Genomic DNA, 18,422 nt, shown 5'->3' with positions numbered 1-18,422 from the left:
ACAAGCCACACTACAGAACTCACTCACACATGTCTCTTATAGGAGAAAAAGCCAAAAGTGGCATTTTTGCAGCTGTTTGTTATTAAATGTGCCTGTGTGCGTAATTTCACATCACCAAATTTAACCCAGAATTGTCTTTCTGGTCAGATTTCTTTTGAAAAAAAGATTTGTCAGGATTTATCTCGTATATCACCATTTTGAAAAAATATATTGAGATATGAGTTTTGGTCCATATCACCCATCCCTAGTAGGAATATTCACAGCATTTTAATGTCAACAAATCACATAATTGTATTTAATAAGCATTTGACCAGTGGCTTCTTTAGATTTCCTGTACACTTGTCATCAAATAGAAGGGATAACAGAGCTCGGTTGGAGTGGTGGGACAGCATTTAACAAGCACCAGAAAAATACCCATATTTTCAAATCCAAAACTTCACAAGTATTCCCCACACACAAAGCGTTCGCCCACCACTCCTCCTTTCATCCTCACTCAATTGCAAGTGCATGTCTCAAAAGTTTGCTACGGTTGCTACTCAAATGTTGACAAATCTTAAATGATATATGTGCTGAATTTTTTCTGCATTTGTGGCATTTAAATATGGTATTTGGTCATTAATAATAAAATGGCATTAAAAAGCATTAACTTTGAGTTGCTTCTGCCTGCATCAACCCTTTAATTCTGTGATTTATTTGTTGAAACATGAAATAAAAAGTAACAAAATACAGTTTATTCATTACGTACTATTGTGACAGAAGTGTGACTGAGTTCCGTAAGATTATTTTACCAACATTTTTATTAGGATTTTTTACTTGTTCATGAGGCTAAAATGCACCAGAATGCAGAAAATTCCATGTATTTTATTTACATTTTTCTGGGGGAGGACCCCCAGACCTCCCAGAGGTTTTTAAATCTCGATCCCCTGATATTAAAGCAAACATTACAACCTTGGATTTTATAGTGACCGTCTTAGTTTGAAATAATCAGGTAACTGATTCAATGTTTCAAATTTTCCTCCAAGGCACTTATTAAATTAAATTCTTTACTTTAAAATATTGAGAAACTGAAATATTATATTCTCTATTGGATTGCTGTCCTTTTTGCCAATTAACTATATAATTAAATGTTTTTTCTGATGGATTATCAGCATCAAACTATACTAACAAGTTTATGTGAGTATATTATCTGAACTACTTGTTTATTGCTGTAATGTTCAATTTCACTGTTAAATGTTTAGCATTATTTCAGTTTAATTTAAAAGTTATTTTTAATCAACATTTTTCCAGGGTCATCATATACAGCTGCAATGTTTCTTGGTCAACATTAAAGAATTGTAACACATTTAATTATTTTTTAATGCAAATATAATGCTCTGCAAATTATATATTTAAGTATTTTTCCTGTATACAATTGATCCCATGAATATGCACTCAAGAACACTTTTATTTAAGTTTTGATTCTTAATTGTGTCTATTTGTTATTTTAAATGCATTAATAGTCCGCACCAAGTCTGCCATGGATCACGTGGTGCAGGATTATAGCCATCCTTTATCAGAATACAAAGCTTGATAGAAGAGCTCACATGTCAATCAAAAAAGTCAACACAGGCATCCTGACCAAACAGAGTCACTATTTGCTTCTCAACCCAAATGACCAACATCTGTGCCAACACCATGGAAACCATAGCCGATTGCTCCGCCCACATCAAGCTCAGGTAAAAAGAACTTTAATAATAATAATAATAATAATAATAATAATAATAATAATAATAATAATAATACAAAAAGGCATAAATAGTGTTAAAACTAAATGATGGGTCAAGCAGCAATATTTTATTAGATAAGTTTAAAGAAGTATGTGGTGTCATCAGATATTTTTCAAAACAGATATTACTTCAAAACAGAAGTTGAAAAATATACAGAAAAAAACAAAACAGTAAATGTTTATTTATCCTAAAGTTAATGCTGAACACGTCTTCTTTCTGTAAAACACACTGAGTTATTTTACAGTTGTTATAGCTCCAAACGTACAGGTGGTGTCACCATGGCTCCACAGAATAAACAGACGTGTCCGCTCTCCACCCTTCAGTCTGACTGCACACACAGCGCTCTGCTGCTCTGTGGATTTAACAAAGAGACTCACATCACGCTGCACTTTGGAGTTAATATTCCTTCGTATTTTACTTCCTTTTCTGAATTTTACACATCTGTCTGAGCTGAATCTGTTCCAAACATGAGGCTGTTCCCTGTGACGGTGCAGTGCAGCCTCGCTTTTGTTTTCCTGGCCGTGCGCCTCACAAACGGAGACGTGAGCTACTCCATCCCGGAGGAGATGAAACGTGGATCTGTGATCGGAAATATCGCTAAAGATCTGGGACTGGATTTGGACAGACTGTCTGCTCGTAAGGCTCGTATCGACACGGAGGATAACGGTGTGAAATACTGCGGTTTAAACCTGAATACAGGAGACCTGCTGGTACAAGAAAGGATGGACAGAGAGGGGCTTTGTGCCAAGAAGGCGTCGTGTGTCGTTAAACAGGAGCTCGTGCTGGAAAATCCTTTAGAGCTGCATCGAATAAATATCCGCGTTCAGGATATTAATGATAATTCACCACAATTTGGAGCAGAAACTATTAAATTTGAAATACGTGAATCAGCAGACAAAGGCGCACGGTTTCTATTGGATGAAGCGCACGACGGAGACATCGGAGAAAATGCTGTTCAGAGCTATTCATTACAGCAAAATGATCATTTTAAATTAAATATACAGTCAAAAGGAGTGGAAGAAATACTGTGAGTTAGTTTTGGACAAAGAATTAGACAGAGAGGATAAAAAAGAGATGATGCTCTTGCTTACCGCATTAGATGGCGGCTCTCCTCAGAGATCAGGTACTGTAGTCATACACGTCACTGTGCTGGATGCTAATGATAATGCACCAGTGTTCAGTCAGTCTGTCTATAAAGCCAGTCTGCCTGAAAACTCTCCTTTAGATACACTGGTGATCACAGTGAGTGCTACTGATGCTGATGAAGGAATTAATTCTGAAGTCACTTATTTATTTGATGGTGATCAGTGGAAACAAGTTTTCTCCTTAAACTCTAAAACTGGAGAAGTTAGAGTAGCTGCAGCAATTGATTATGAAAAAGAATCTTCATATGAAATGCAGATCAGTGCTAAAGATGGTCTTGGACTTCCCTCCTATGCAACTTTAATTATTGACATCATTGATGTAAATGATAACGCTCCAGTGATCCATGTAAAATCTCTGACCAATCCCATTCCTGAGAACGTGTCACCTGGTACAGAGGTGGGCATCATCAACGTGCAGGACAGAGACTCTGAGAAGAACCGACAGGTCCGCTGCTCCCTCCAGCAGGGTGTCCCTTTTAAATTGGTCCCCTCTATTAAAAACTATTATTCTGTGGTGAGCACAGGACAGCTGGACCGTGAAGTAGTGTCTGATTACAACATTACAATCACTGCCACTGACGAGGGCTCTCCACCTCTGTCCTCCTCTAAAAGTCTGCACTTATCTGTAGCTGACATCAACGACAACCCACCTGTGTTTGAGGAGGAGTCGTACAGCGCATATGTGAGTGAGAATAACAAAGCTGGCTCCACTTTATGCTCCGTCACTGCTCGAGACCCTGACTGGAGACAAAACGGTACAGTGATTTATTCTCTGTTAGCTGCTGAGGTGAACGGTGCCCCGGTGTCCTCCTATGTGTCTGTTAACGGAGACACGGGGGTGATCCACGCTGTCAGGTCCTTTGATTATGAACAGCTGAGGAGCTTTAAAGTCCAGCTGATGGCCAGAGACAACGGTTCTCCTCCACTGAGCAGCAACGTGAGCGTCAGTGTGTTCATATCAGATATGAATGACAACCCTCCTCAGATACTGTACCCCGCCCCGGAGGGCAACTCCTTCATGACCGAGCTGGTCCCCAAAGCTGCACACGGAGGCTCTCTGGTGTCCAAAGTGATCGCGGTGGACGCAGACTCTGGACAGAACGCCTGGCTGTCCTATCAGATAGTCAAGTCCACTGATCCGGGACTGTTCACTATTGGTGTCCACAGTGGAGAGATCAGGACACAGCGGGACATTAGTGAGACTGACAGCATGAAACAGACGCTCATTGTGTCAGTGAAAGACAACGGACAGCCCTCTCTGTCTGCCACCTGCTCCATGTATTTACTGATTTCTGATAACTTGGCTGAGGTGCCAGAGCTGAAGGACATTTCTTATGATGAGAAAAACTCCAAGCTGACCTCTTATCTGATCATTGCGCTGGTGTCCGTGTCCACCTTCTTCCTGACCTTCATCATCATCATCCTGGGTGTGAGGTTTTGTCGCAGGAGAAAGCCCAGACTGTTGTTTGATGGAGCAGTTACCATCCCTGGAGCTTATCTGCCTCCTAATTACGCAGATGTTGACGGCACAGGAACTTTACGCAGCACTTACAATTATGACGCCTACCTGACAACAGGATCTAGAACCAGTGACTTTAAGTTTGTCAGTTCTTACAATGACAACACGCTGCCTGCTGAGCAGACTCTGAGGAAAAGCCCATCAGACTTTGCTGATGCTTTTGGAAGTGCTGACAGCTCTCTGAGGTAGGAGGTAGGATTATAGCATTTTTTTGTTTTTTTTTATACATATAATTACAGTTTTATAAAGAATACTAATGTTTATTTTGTTCCTAAAAGCTCTCGTTAGAATGGAATTTATATCAAGTTATGATAAAAAATTGTTACTTGATTGGTTTTGTGATTATTACACAGGCTGTTTTTTGGGGGTTGTAGAGGTTTTCTCATTTTGTGTTTACTGGCTTAATCTTGTATTGGTTGTTCTGCTGGTGGTTCCTAATTTGTCTGTCCTGATTATATATCATAGATAAACAGATATGCATTGATGAATGTAAATTTTAAAATAGCTGTTCAATATCATCAGGTTCTTCTCACTACGATATCATGTAAAATGTCCAAGTTTCTCTCTGATTGGTGCTTTGCTCTCATCTTGCTTTACGTAAAGTTTGCTGACTTTGTTATGAACAGATGATTCAATTAATTACCATAACTTTCAGAGAATATTAACAAAATAATTTTTTAATTTAAATTAGTAATTGCACAGAGCTCTTAAGTCACCTTTTGGCCAGTGATTATGTACTGTTACCTCTTTTAGGTGATGCCTTATGTTAGGGTCTGTATTGAGAAGCTGGATAAGTATATCCTGGATATCTTTCAGTTATCAGGTTTCTCTTAACCAAACATTTGTTGTCACAGAGCAGCTGTACTACAAAGCAGGCTATGAACATGTTAACCTAAGCCAGGTGATTTCAGCCTGGCTACGTGCATGTTCACATGAAAAGGCAGAGATTACATCCTCTGACCAATCACAAACACTGAGAAACTATGCAAAACAACTTACATCACAATAGAGATATACCTTTTTTTTTTAATATGACAAAATTGAAATCCATAATTCAGATCAAAAACAACACAACTGCTGCAGCAAAAACAAGCAGGAAGCTGCCACCACTGTTAATGTGTAAAATTGTGACATTATACAATATGAATTAATCAGATGATAAACAGACAGCGTTTTGCTCAGCCAGTTCAAATTTATTGCCTCACAGACATGTTTCTATTCACGTTGCCTCAATTTCTCACACACTGGGATGAGAGGACATTGTTTTACTGCGATGACTCAGTGAACCCTGTGAAGGGGACATGTGGCATTCAGTATAAATTGTTCAGTCATCCTACATCATAAGGTGGACCATATTTGTATTTTATATTGCCATATTATTTAATAGGGCCCTCCACACTTTGTGTATAGCACCACAACTGCTGTATGTTCCTGCTGAGGCTGTCAGCATTGCTAACATATTGTACATCAATGAATGAAAGAATGAATGACTAAATCTGTTGACGGAAACAGAGAGCGCCTTACTCAAACTTCATCAGCTGACTGTAGATCAGTCCATCAGATGTAAATCTATACCTTTACTAAAGGACGTCATGTGAAAGGATTGCATTTATTAATTAATATTCTTTCGTTCCTAAGCACAGACAACTGATTGATCAGGAGGCGGGACTTTTGTACTCACTAAAATCTTATTCACTTCTTAACCTGCTCCCGACCATGCCAGTTGTTTAGCCTAAGTTACCATGGTGATTTACCCCAGTAAGAAGTTAACCAGCATCGTAGTACAGCTCAAACAGAATAAATGCTTGACGTTAGCAGGATAGGAGGAAATTCAACTTCATAGTACAGGTCCTTAAATAACCCTTTCTGGTGTATTTACACTTTTCCAAAATAGATCTTTAAGCATTAAAAACATTTCATTAGTTCTCCTGGCAATTTGATGTAACTCTCTTGGTTTTACAACTTACTTATGTTATTTCACTACAGTACCTTATACCGCATACTTCTATTTAATTCACACAATCATACAACATACAAATCCGGTTTTGCTTGTGTGTCAAACAAGAGTTTGGTGAACACAGTTACATATAGACTGTATATGCTGTGCAAACCTTGACCACTTAGCTGCAAAGACACCTATTAATGTTTTTATTGTAATTACACTGATAACTATAGCTTTATCTGTATGTACCATCTTATGCATGCTAAATTCTTCATTAATAGAATTATATGTTTCTTTTTGTTTGTTTTGTTTGTTGCAGGCCTTGGTTTGTAGTAACATATTTTACAGTAAAAGAATAATGTATTTGTTCTCATATTTCCTCCAAGGAAAGCAGTAAATAGCATTAAAGCGTTGGAGCCTATTTAAAAGTGTAACAATAGCTGATTTGAGGGAGATCCAACATCATTGTTATTTTTATTATTAGTATTGCTTTTAGGTTATTTCTAATTTACATTTTTGATACTTTGTGCCACTGATACATTTGTCCTGAACATTTTGTGCGTGTTGCTAATCAAAAACCTGTTTTTTTGGTTTATGAAATAGATTAAAATGATGAAATACATTCAGCTGATTTTTTTCTGGTTAGATTAAAATTATCTTTCTACCTGTTGTTTTATTTCTATACACCAACAATTATTTTTAGATTACTATGTTTTTTTTTGGTATTTGCTGTGGTTTACAGAATGGTTTTAGACTTCATATTGTGGACTGTGACAGACCAAAGTGAAAATATTTTTTGGCAACAATTGCATCTTTTTTTAAAAACTATTCCTTTATAATATCATTGAGTAATAATATTTTATCTTTGAGTAGTTTGATCTTTTTTTAAAGAAGAAGTGAGAAAATCCTTTACATTTTGAATATCTTATTGTGCTGCAAAGTGTACTTGGTTTTTTGCGTTTTCAGAGATTTTAGGGGAAACAAAATATGAAGGGCATCTTACAGTATTTGGCATCATAACTCTTTGACATCTAACACATTTATAAACAGGTAAATACTTATTGAAAAGGTTACTCATGGCTCTAGGTTTCTGCTTATTCTATTGCAGATTTCTATTGCAGACTCAGACTTTTTCTGACACTCAAGTCATTGTCGGTACAGCTGACATTATTATGGCATGTCTTTTTTTGTTGTATAACCAAGCATAACAAATTTGATGTTTTTTTTGTAGATTAAGGCTTGTTTACATTAGTTTTTTTGTAACATTCTGACCATGGGACAGTTGAAAAATGTATGGTTGCAGTGTAGAACAATTATTGTTAAAATGTGGCTGCTTGGAAACATACTAAATTATAGACGGTTTCTTGTTACAAATGACATAGGTTTGCACGCACCAGAAACAAAAGCCTGCTTCAAAGTGAAATGATCTCAATGATGCCATAATGTTTAAAAGTATATCTCTGTTACATTACAATTTCTTTTCATGAATAAAAAACCTCTCTTTTTCTTTCATGCATCACAAATCAGAAAGCATATAAATCTTAAGACGTGTATATTTGTAGTCATACAATACTGACACTTTTACAACACAAGTTCAGGGTTTTGAGCTTTGAGGGCAGGTGTCCTGCTCAACCAGAGATAGGGAATAAAGACAAACCCTTATGATGGCTAAGTGTACACGCTCAGGGAATTAGGCTACATGCTATATAACTGCACATGCATGGCAGGGTATGTCTCACACAGCAGATATTGTGATCTATATTTCACTTATTTTACTAACACATCAATCCATCGCACTAGTCTCACTTCTTGTTGCTGTCATACAGAATCATGTGCCAAGTTGAACTGTCAGGGCACAGATATGCACCGAGGAGGAGGTCTCCTCCACATCCCAACCAAATCTTTAGAAGGACAACATGTCCCGAAAAAAGATTGAGCCACAAAAGCAGAAAAACATACATTTCTGGCGACCAAAGATAGACCTGACAGAGTTTCTTCAGTCAATCACACACCAACACCCTGAAATATGGTAGCCTATATGAGAGTGAAATGGTGTAGTGATCTGATAATGTGAACTATTACCAGTGTTGGGAGTAACGCGTTACAAAAGTAATGCAATTACAGTAATGTATTACTTTTTGCTGTAACACAGTAATGTAACGTATTACTTGTAAAATGTAGATATATTTATACCCATTACAAATCTCCATAACGTGCTTTACAACGCATTTTCACCTGAGATGTGAAAAACAGCACCAGTAACTTGAAGAAACACGACCGGTGCCAAGCTAACACCAAGTTGACAGATAGAGATTCAGGCGCGATGAATAAGAGAAAGAGAGCAGACGACAAAAGTGCGGGAAAGAGTCATACAAAGCGCTGCAGAAATGAAAGTTTCTCTCTGTCTGCTGTACTACTTGAACCAGGTATGGCTGAGACTAAGACTCATACAGATCAGATTCCTGCTCTTAAATGTGCGGTGTTGAAGTTTTTGGTTTAGAAGTGGTTTTTGTAGAGACATTCACAGTAGAATGCCGATAGCTTGCCGCTCAAAACAATAGCAGAGCTGACCCGAGTCGCCGCCGCCATCATCAATTTGACTCGTAGTCATGTAATCTTGTGACTGGTTTGACTGCTTTGTATTGGGTGCTCATAGAAAATTGTGTTCAACATTGACTGGTGGTCATGTTATCTCGTGACTGGTTTGTATTGGGCACCTCGTGACTGGTTTGTATTGGGTGCTCATGGAAAATAGTGTTACACTTTGAATGTTGGTCATGCTATCTGGTGACTGGTTTGTATTGGGTGCCTCGTGACTGGTTTGTATTGGGTGCTCATAGAAAACAGTGTTAAGCATTGACTGGTGATCATGTCATCTTGTGACTGCTTTGTATTGGGTGCTCATAGAAAATTGTGTTAAACATTGACTGGTGGTCATGTTATCTCGTGACTGGTTTGTATTGGGTGCCTCGTGACTGGTTTGTATTGGGTGCTCATAGAAAACAGTGTTAAGCATTGACTGGTGATCATGTTATCTTGTGACTGGTTTGTATTCGGTGCTCATATAAAATAGTGCTTCAATTTTATTGGTCATAATGTTAGCAGCAGTAAAAACAGCACACTTTAAAGAGGAAAAAAGGAATAGAAACAAAAGAAAGAGATTGTGTGTCTTGTCATGTCATAAAGCTATAGGTTACATTATAGTTGTTTCTAGCTCTATATGTTTCATATGAATAGGTCTATAGACTTTAAAAATGTACACGATCTTTATCATGACTTACCAGACTTTAACTTTGTCTGCTTTGGTGATTTGGACGGTCATTGTTACATATTGCGCCATGAGCCTTCACTGTGCAAAACAAATTCCTCGTGTGTATTCATACACTCTTGGTCAATAAAGTTGATTCTGATTTTGATTTATTAAGTTGTTGTTGCCTACACAGTCATTATGCTATACCACATTACCCTCCACTGGATAAATAATAGGCTGCAATAAACTATATTTTAGCATTTTAGAATGGCTAGTCATTCTTCTGCGTTTCTTTTTTGGTGAAAGTAATTCAAAAGTTGTGTAAAGCGTTACAATTCAGAGACCGTAATATTGTAATGTAACCAATTACTTTTAAATTACAGTAACTACTAATATGTAATGTGTTACATTTTGAAAGTAACTTACCCAACACTAATTATTACACATAACTGCAGTCGACTAAAATTTCAACAGAGAGACATATAGGCTATTATTTCACTATAATTACAAATAATACATCAACCATTTCACAAATGTTGCTGCAAAACTAATATTGCAATGCAAAATTTACGTACAAATAATTTTTAGTGTTATTTTAAAATAACTCCTACGATTCCTCCTTCACTCATCAATTACAATTAAAACATTTTTAAACTAGTGTGAAGAAATAAGTGTATAATATATATATAAAATTCACATATATATATTTAATTTTTTTATTTATTTTATTTATTTTTTAAACACATGCATGATTATTTCCGCTAAACACGTCTCTGCTTTAAATAATACCTTTTAAATTAATACAGTTGTTATATCTCCAAACGTACAGGTGGTGTCACCATGGCTCCACAGAATAAACAGACGTGTCCGCTCTCCACCCTTCAGTCTGACTGCACACACAGCGCTCTGCTGCTTCTGTGGATTTAACAAAGAGACTCACATCACGCTGCATTTTTGGAGTTATTATTCCTTCGCATTTTCCTCCTTTTTGAATTTTACACATCTGTCTGAGCTGAATCTGTTCCAAACATTGAGGCTGTTCCCTGTGACGGTGCAGTGCGGCCTCGCTTTTGTTTCCTGGCCGTGCGCCTCACAAACGGAGACGTGAGCTACTCCATCCCGGAGGAGATGAAACGTGGATCTGTGATCGGAAATATCGCTAAAAGATCTGGGACTGGATTTGGACAGGACTGTCTGCTCGTAAGCTCGTATCGACACGGAGGATACGGTGTGAAATACTGCGGTTTTTAAACCTGAATACAGGAGACCTGCTGGTACAAGAAAGGATGGACAGAGAGGGCTTTGTGCCAAGAAGGCGTCGTGTGTCGTTAAACAGGAGCTCGTGCTGGAAAATCCTTTAGAGCTGCATCGAATAAATATCCGCGTTCAGGATATTAATGATAATTCACCGAAATTTAGAGCAGAAACAATTAAATTTGAAATCAGTGAATCAGCAGTCAAAGGCGCACGGTTTCCATTGGATGAAGCGAACGACGGAGACATTGGAGAAAATGCTGTTCAGAGCTATTCATTAAAGCAAAATGATCATTTTAAATTAAATATACAGTCAAAAACAGGAAGACAGAAATATGGTGAGTTAGTTTTGGACAAAGAATTAGACAGAGAGGATAAAAAAGAGATGATGCTCTTGCTTACCGCATTAGATGGCGGCTCTCCTCAGAGATCAGGTACTGTAGTCATACACGTCACGTGCTGGATGCTAATGATAATGCACCAGTGTTCAGTCAGTCTGTCTATAAAGCCAGTCTGCCTGAAAACTCTCCTTTAGATACACTGGTGATCACAGTGAGTGCTACTGATGCTGATGATGGAATTAATGGTGAAGTTAAATATGAATTTAATAATGATGCAGATGAAAACCAAGTTTTCACTTTAAACTTGAAAACTGGAGAAGTTCAAGTAGCTGCAGCGATTGATTATGAAAAGGAATCTTCATATGAAATGCAGATCATTGCTAAAGATGGTCTAGGATTGTCTTCATATGCAACTTTAATTATTGACATCACTGATGTAAATGATAACTCTCCAGTGATTCATGTAAAATCTCTGACCAATCCCATTCCTGAGAACGTGTCACCTGGTACAGAGGTGGGCATCATCAACGTGCAGGACAGAGACTCTGAGAAGAAACCGACAGGTCCGCTGCTCCCTCCAGCAGGGTGTCCCTTTTAAATTGGTCCCCTCTATTAAAACTATTATTCTGGGTGAGCACAGGACAGCTGGACCGTGAAGTAGTGTCTGATTACAACATTACAATCACTGCCACTGACGAGGGCTCTCCACCTCTGTCCTCCTCTAAAGTCTGCACTTATCTGTAGCTGACATCAACGACAACCCACCTGTGTTTGAGGAGGAGTCGTACAGCGCATATGTGAGTGAGAATAACAAAGCTGGCTCCACTTTATGCTCCGTCACTGCTCGAGACCCTGACTGGAGACAAAACGGTACAGTGATTTATCTCTGTTAGCTGCTGAGGTGAACGGTGCCCCGGTGTCCTCCTATGTGTCTGTTAACGGAGACACGGGGGTGATCCACGCTGTCAGGTCCTTTGATTATGAACAGCTGAGGAGCTTTAAAGTCCAGCTGATGGCCAGAGACAACGGTTCTCCTCCACTGAGCAGCAACGTGAGCGTCAGTGTGTTCATATCAGATGTGAATGACAACCCTCCTCAGATACTGTACCCCGCCCCGGAGGGCAACTCCTTCATGACCGAGCTGGTCCCCAAAGCTGCACACGGAGGCTCTCTGGTGTCCAAAGTGATCGCGGTGGACGCAGACTCTGGACAGAACGCCTGGCTGTCCTATCAGATAGTCAAGTCCACTGATCCGGGACTGTTCACTATTGGTGTCCACAGTGGAGAGATCAGGACACAGCGGGACATTAGTGAGGACTGACAGCATGAAACAGACGCTCATGTGTCAGTGAAAGACAACGGACAGCCCTCTCGTCTGCCACCTGCTCCATGTATTTACTGATTTCTGATAACTGCTGAGGTGCCCAGAGCTGAAGGACATTTCTTATGATGAGGAAAAACTCCAAGCTGACCTCTTATCTGATCATTGCGCTGGTGTCCGTGTCCACCTTCTTCCTGACCTTCATCATCATCATCCTGGGTGTGAGGTTTTGTCGCAGGAGAAGCCCAGACTGTTGTTTGATGGAGCAGTTACCATCCCTGGAGCTTATCTGCCTCCTAATTACGCAGATGTTGACGGCACAGGAACTTTACGCAGCACTTACAATTATGACGCCTACCTGACAACAGGATCTAGAACCAGTGACTTTAAGTTTGTCAGTTCTTACAATGACAACACGCTGCCTGCTGAGCAGACTCTGAGGAAAAGCCCATCAGACTTTGCTGATGCCTTTGGAAGTGCTGACAGCTCTCCTGAGGTAGGATTATAGCGTTTTTTTTTTTTTTTTTAATATATATATATAATTACAGTTTATAAAGAATAGTAATGTTTATTTTGTTCCTAAAAGCTCTCGTTAGAATGGAATTTATATCAAGTTATGATAAAAAATTGTTACTTGATTGGTTTTGTGATTATTACACAGGCTGTTTTTTGGGGGTTGTAGAGGTTTTCTCATGTTGTGTTTACTGACTCAATCTTGTATTGGTTGTTCTGCTGGTGGTTCCTAATTTGTCTGTCCTGATTATATATCATAGATAAACAGATATGCATTGACGAATGTAAATTTTAAAATAGCTGTTCAATATCATCAGGTTCTTCTCACTAAGAAATCATGTAAAATGTCCAAGTTTCTCTCTGATTGGTGCTTTGCTCTCATCTTGCTTTACGTAAGTTTGCTGATATTGTTATGAACAGATGATTCAATTAATTATCATAACTTTTAGAGAATATTAACAAAATATTTTTTTAATTTAAATTAGTAATTGCACAGAGCTCTTAAGTCACCTTTTGGCCAGTGATTATGTACTGTTATCTCTTTTAGGTGATGCCTTATGTTAGGGTCTGTATTGAGAAGCTGGATAAGTATATCCTGGATATCTTTCAGTTATCGGGTTTCTCTTAACCAAACATTTGTTGTCACAGAGCAGCTGTACTACAAAGCAGGCTATGAACATGTTAACTTAAGCCAGGTGATTTCAGCCTGGCTACGTGCATGTTCACATGAAAAGGCAGAGATTACATCCTCTGACCAATCACGAACACTGAGAAACTATGCAAAACAACTTACATCACAATAGAGATATACCTTTTTTTTTTTTTTTAATATGACAAAATTGAAATCCATAATTCAGATCAAAAACAACACAATTGCTGCAGCAAAAATAAGCAGGAAGCTGCCACCACTGTTAATGTGTAAAATTGTGACATTATACAATATGAATTAATCAGATGATAAACAGACAGCGTTTTGCTCAGCCAGTTCAAATTTATTGCCTCACAGACAGGTTTCTCTTCACGTAGCCTCAATTTCTCACACACTGGGATGAGAGCGCATTGTTTTACTGCGATGACTCAGTGAACCCTGTGAAGGGGACATGTGGCATTCAGTATAAATTGTTCAGTCATCCTACATCATAAGGTGGACCATATTTGTATTTTATATTGCCATATTATTTTATAGGGACCTCCACACTTTGTGTATAGCACCACATCTGCTGTATGTTCCTGCTGAGGCTGTCAGCATTGCTAACATATTGTACATCAATGAATGAAAGAATGAATGACTAAATCTGTTGACGGAAACAGAGAGCGCCTTACTCAAACTTCATCAGCTGACTGTAGATCAGTCCATCAGATGTAAATCCTTTACAGCTTACATATGTTATTTCACTAAAGTACCTTATACCGCATACTTCTATTTAATTCACACAATCATACAACATACAAATCCGGTTTTGCTTGTGTGTCAAACAAGAGTTTGGTGAACACAGTTACATGTAGACTGTATATGCTGTGCTAACCTTGACTCCACTTAGCTGCAAGGACACCTATTAATGTTTTTATTGTAATTACACTGATAACTATAGCTTTATCTGTGTGTATCATCTTATGCATGCTAAATTTTTCATCAATAGAATTATTTGTTTCTTTTTGTTTGTTGTGTTTGTTGCAGGCCTTGGTTTGTAGTAACATATTTTACAGTAAAAGAATAATGTATTTGTTCTCATATTTCCTCCAAGGAAAGCAGTAAATAGCATTTAAGCGTTGGAGCCTATATTTAAAAGTGTAACAATAGCTGATTTGAGGGAGATCCAACATCATTGTTATTTTTGTTATTAGTATTGCTTTTAGGTTATTTCTAATTTACATTTTTTGATACTTTGTGCCACTAATACATTTGTCCTGAACATTTTGTGCGTGTTGCCAATCAAAAACCTGTTTTTTGGTTTATGAAATAGATTAAAATGATGAAATACATTCAGCTGATTTTTTTCTGGTTAGATTAAAATTATCTCTCAACCTGTTGTTTTATTTCTATACACCAACAATTATTTTTAGATTACTATGTTTTTTTTTGGTATTTGCTGTGTGTTTACAGAATGGTTTTAGACTTCATATTGTGGACTGTGAGAGACCAAAGTGAAAATATTTTTTTGGCAACAATTGCATCTTTTTTTAAAAACTAGTCCTTTATAATATCATTGAGTATTAATATTTTATCTTTGAGTAGTTTGATCTTTTTTTAAAGAAGAAGTGAGAAAATCCTTTACATTTTGAATATCTTATTGTGCTGCAAAGTGTACTTGGTTTTTTGCGTTTTCAGAGATTTTAGGGGAAACAAAATATGAAGGGCATCTTACAGTATTTGGCATCATAACTCTTTTAACGTCTAACACACTTATAAACAGGTAAATACTTATTGAAAAGGTTACTCATGGCTCTAGGTTTCTGCTTTTTTCTATTGCAGACTCAGACTATTTTTCTGACCCTCAAGTCATTGTCGGTACAGCTGATATTATTATGGCATGTCTTTTTTTGTTGTATAACTAAGCATAACAAATTTGATGTTTTTTTTTTTTTTTGTAGATTAAGGCTTGTTTACATTAGTTTTTTTGTAACATTCTGACCATGGGACAGTTGAAAAATGTATGGTTGCAGTGTAGAACAATTATTGTTAAAATGTGGCTGCTTGGAAACATACTAAATTATAGACGGTTTCTTGTTACAAATTACATAGGTTTGCACGCACCAGAAACAAAAGCCTGCTTCAAAGTGAAATGATCTCAATGATGCCATAATGTTTAAAAGTATATCTCTGTTGCATTACAATTTCATTTCATAAATAAAAAACCTCTCTTTTTCTTTCATGCATCACAAATCAGAAAGCATATAAATCTTAAGACGTGTATATTTATGTACTTTGTAGTGATACAATACTGACACTTTTACAACACAAGTTCAGGGTTTTGAGCTTTGAGGGCAGGTGTCCTGCTCAACCAGAGACAGGGAATAAAGACAAACCCTTATGATGCCTAAGTGTACACGCTCAGGGAATTAGGCTACATGCTATATAACTGCACATGCATGGCAGGGTATGTCTCACACAGCAGATATTGTGATTTATATTTCACTTATTTTACTAACCACATCAATCATCGCACTCGTCTCACTTCTTGTTGCTGTCATACAGAATCATGTGCCAAGTTGAACTGTCAGGGCACAGATATGCACCGAGGAGGAGGTCTCCTCCACATCCCAACCAAATCTTTAGAAGGACAAACATGTCCCGAAAAAGATTGAGCCACAAAAGCAGAAAAACATACATTTCTGGCGACCAAAGATAGACCTGACAGAGTTTCTTCAGTCAATCACACACCAACACCCTGAAATATGGTAGCCTATATGAGAGTGAAATGGTGTAACGATCTGATAATGTGAACTATTACCAGTGTTGGGAGTAAAGCGTTACAAAAGTAATGCAATTACAGTAATGTATTACTTTTTGCTGTAACACAGTAATGTAACGTATTACTTGTAAAATGTAGATAATTTTATACCCATTACAAATCTCCATAACGCGCTTTACAACACATTTTCACCTGAGATGTGAAAAATAGCACCAGTAACTTGAAGAAACACGAGCGGTGCCAAGCTAACACCAAGTTGACAGATAGAGATTCAGGCGCGATGAATAAGAGAAAGAGAGCAGACGACAAAAGTGTGGGAAAGAGTCATACAAAGCGCAGTAGAAATGAAGTTTCTCTCTGTCTGCTGTACTACTTGAACCAGGTATGGCTGAGACTGAGACTCATACAGATCAGATTCCTGTTCTTAAATGTGCGGTGTTGAAGTTTTTGGTTTAGAAGTGGTTTTTGTAGAGACATTCACAGTAGAATGCCGATAGCTTGCCGCTCAAAACAATAGCAGAGCTGACCCGAGTCACCGCCGCCATCAACAATTTGACAATAGTCATGTAATCTTGTGACTGGTTTGCCTGCTTTGTAGGAAATTGTGTTAAACATTGACTGGTGGTCATGTTATCTCGTGACTGGTTTGTATTGGGCACCTTGTGACTGGTTTGTATTGGGCGCTCATGGAAAATAGTGTTAAGCATTGACTGGTGATCATGTTATCTTGTGACTGGTTTGTATTCGGTGCTCATATAAAATAGTGCTTCAATTTTATTGGTCATAATGTTAGCAGCAGTAAAAACAGCACACTGAAAAAGAGGAAAAAAGGAATGGAAACAAAAGAAAGAGATTGTGTGTCTTGTCATGTCATAAAGCTATAGGTTACATTATAGTTGTTTCTAGCTCTATATGTTTCATATGAATAGGCCTAGACTTTAAAAATTTACACGATCTTTATCATGACTTACCAGACTTTAACTTTGTCTGCTTTGGTGATTTGGACGGTCATTGTTACTTATTGCGCCATGAGCCTTCACTGTGCAAAACAAATTCCTCGTGTGTATTCATACACTCTTGGTCAATAAAGTTGATTCTGATTCTGATTTATTAAGTTGTTGTTGCCTACACAGTCATTATGCTATACCACATTACCCTTCACTGGATAAATAATAGGCTGCAATAAACTATATTTTAGCATTTTAGAATGGCTAGTCATTCTTCTGCGTTTTTTTTGGTGAAAGTAATTCAAAAGTTGTGTAAAGCGTTACAATTCAGAGACCGTAATATTGTAATGTAACCAATTAATTTTAAATTACAGTAACTACTAATATCTAATGTGTTACATTTTGAAAGTAACTTACCCAACACTAATTATTACACATATGCAGTCGACTAAAATTTCAACAGAGAGACATATAGGCTATTATTTCACTATAATTACAAATAATACATCAACCATTTCACAAATGTTGCTGCAAAACTAATATTGCAATGCAAAACTTACGTACAAATAATTTTTTAGTGTTATTTTAAAATAACTCCTACGATTCCTCCTTCACTCATCAATTACAATTAAAACATTTTTAAACCAGTGTGAAGAAATAACAAGTGTATAATTCTTTATATATATATATATATAAAATTTCACATATATATATATATATTTAATTTTATTATTTATTTTATTTATTTTTTAAACACATGCATGATTATTTCCGCTAAACACGTCTCTGCTTTAAATAATACCTTTTAAATTAATACAGTTGTTATATCTCCAAACGTACAGGTGGTGTCACCATGGCTCCACAGAATAAACAGACGTGTCCGCTCTCCACCCTTCAGTCTGACTGCACACACAGCGCTCTGCTGCTCTGTGGATTTAACAAAGAGACTCACATCACGCTGCATTTTGGGGTTTATTTTCCGTCGTATTTTACTTGCTTTTCTGAATTTTA

The 18,422-nt window shown here is 37.5% G+C and overlaps 2 pseudogenes; both read left to right on the top strand.

Annotated features, from left to right (window-relative positions):
• Positions 1–2,137: 2,137 nt before the first annotated feature.
• On the top strand, positions 2,138–4,619 carry LOC114470732 (protocadherin gamma-A4-like; annotated as a pseudogene).
• A 4,076-nt stretch (positions 4,620–8,695) lies between these two features.
• LOC114470731 (protocadherin beta-16-like) lies at positions 8,696–13,679 on the top strand (annotated as a pseudogene).
• Positions 13,680–18,422: the final 4,743 nt, after the last annotated feature.

This window comes from Gouania willdenowi, chromosome 10 (assembly GCF_900634775.1).
Source record: "Gouania willdenowi chromosome 10, fGouWil2.1, whole genome shotgun sequence".
NCBI classification, from domain to species: Eukaryota; Metazoa; Chordata; class Actinopteri; order Blenniiformes; family Gobiesocidae; genus Gouania; species Gouania willdenowi.
The sequence above is the reverse complement of the archived record's forward strand: the minus strand, read 5'-3'. Positions and strand labels throughout refer to the sequence as shown.